Here is a 2,269-nt window from a genome sequence, read left to right on the forward strand (position 1 = left end):
TTATTCTCGGGGTTTATAGGCCTGTCAGATACCGTTCCCCCCATGTTAAGAAGAGGGGAACGCTATCCGACGGGGTTTATAGGCCTGTCAGATACCGTTCCCCCCATGTTAAGAAGAGGGGAACGCTATCTGACAGGGTTTATAGGCCCGTCAGATACCGTTCCCCCCATGTTAAGAAGAGGGGAACGCTATCTGACAGGGTTTATAGGCCCGTCAGATACCGTTCCCCCCATGTTAAGAAAAGGGGGGACGCTATCTGACAGGGTTTATAGGCCTGTCAGATACCGTTCCCCCCATGTTCAGCAGTAAAAGTGGCCTAGTCAAAGTTCAAACCTAAATCAAAATAATAATCTGCGGCAGGATGTCCACAGAGGATTTAAATCCAAAGAAATGGACAAAAATATGAACCCAGATTCTACAGAGCTCAGACCACTTCACATGACCAATAGGTTTATTTACGCTTAATTTCATGAGGTGATTAAGAGAATCTGCCAATGGATTGAGCATTTTAATAATAATATGAGTCGTTAGTTGTTTTTTTCTTGTTCTATATGTAAATTGTCCTATTTCACTTACCTGCCCTGCAATGGACTGGCGACCTGTCCAGGATGTACCCCGCCTCTCGCCCATTGACTGCTGGAGATAGGCACCAGCACCCCACTCAGGACAAGCGTGTCAGATAATGGATGGATGGCATTTCACTTACCTGCTCAGTTCAAGTAAAAATGCAGTCATTTTTTTTTTTGAAATGTTGACATTAATTTCATTTTGCTGCTCCTGCTCAGCCTCAGACTGGCAGCAGAGGGCAGCAGAGGACTGAGACCAACAAATAGATGCTAGAAATGCTTCTACTCCATCACGTTTCTGAAATCCACCAAACTACTGGTTTTACAGCAGGAGAGCAGAAACAACAGAGGTCCCTGTGCAGACGGTGGTTCCCAGTGGCCCCAGTGATCAATCGCAGCGTGTTAGTTTAACCAACTGGTGGGTGGTTATCACGCTGGAGGTCATGAGTCATCTTTCCATGGCTGGATGTGATGCTTTTGTTCCAAAGCAAATAAACTGCATGTATGATGGAAAGCCTTGCTGGGAGTAAAGTTCAGTCTTCCAGGATTAACTCCTCTTATTCTACCTGATGAGTCTGTTTGGATGAATTCCTGCTGATTGAACAGGCCGCCTTCAGCAGCACACTCCTTTGATAAACGCCAAAGGCTGCGTCAGCGGCACTTTATCTGCTCCTGTTTGGTGCAGCTTACAGAAATAGAACAGAAAGAAAATTCATGAAAACAAGAAAAGGGATCAAAGAGACACCAGAGCTGTGACGGATCAGTAGTTCTAATTGACCTGAACTTTCACCGGAATCAGTTCCTAAAAGCAATCAATTAATTTCATGCAGAAAATAAGCATCTCTAGTCAGAGACTGCATCTTCTCTTCCTTTCCGTTTAAAACCGGACGAACCTCCACCTATGAATAATAATGTAAGAGTTGGTCAGGAGCAATGATCCCATTAAAACCAGAGCCTTAATGAGGGTTGGAGCTTCTCCCACAGTGCAGATGAAGGTAATGTGAGAAAAGCTCAGATTTCAGCGTTTCCATATAAGTCGCTGCATTGCATCAAACAACCGGGCCTCAAAGGAGAGCTGCTGGTCTTTCATGTGAGCTGATGAAGTTCAGAGCGAAGTCTGAGGTCATCCAGGAGGGTGTTTGTCGAGGCTGGGTGGGTTTGCCTCAGAGTCGGCTCGGCTCGGGGGCCGCAGGTCAGTCACGCCGGGGGTCGGCCTCACAGCCTTTGTTCTCCATAAGTGATGCTCGCACAGGTTGGCTGATGGGCTTTGATCCTCGGGTCAGCTGAATCTCCCGGAGGTCACCGCAGGGCTGCCATTATCCAGATCACAGCATGTCTACAAAGAACCGCAATGAGAAACCTGGAGACGTTGTCAGCCCTGAACCCAGATACCACCGCCTCAGTGGATCAGCTGCATGTTAGATCACTCTCTCTGGGACAGGAGATGGAATATTACTGCATGGAATAGGAGGGTTCGAAGCAGGACCAGGACAGGAAGGAGGGATGAACTTAGTGAAGTTATTAGCATAAAAATAAAAGCATAAACAAGAACAGGAAATTTGTAGGATGCCGAGGAGTGACTTCAATCTGATCATCCAGTCAGATGAAAGGTTTACAGCTTTCCAGCAGCATCTCCTACCAGCATGCTTAGTGTGAGGGATTGCTGAAGAGTCAATGAGTCGATGCAATCAGCTGGTTTTCCT

This window comes from Cyprinodon variegatus, unplaced genomic scaffold (assembly GCF_000732505.1).
Source record: "Cyprinodon variegatus isolate N-32 unplaced genomic scaffold, C_variegatus-1.0 Scaffold683, whole genome shotgun sequence".
Taxonomy (NCBI): Eukaryota; Metazoa; Chordata; class Actinopteri; order Cyprinodontiformes; family Cyprinodontidae; genus Cyprinodon; species Cyprinodon variegatus.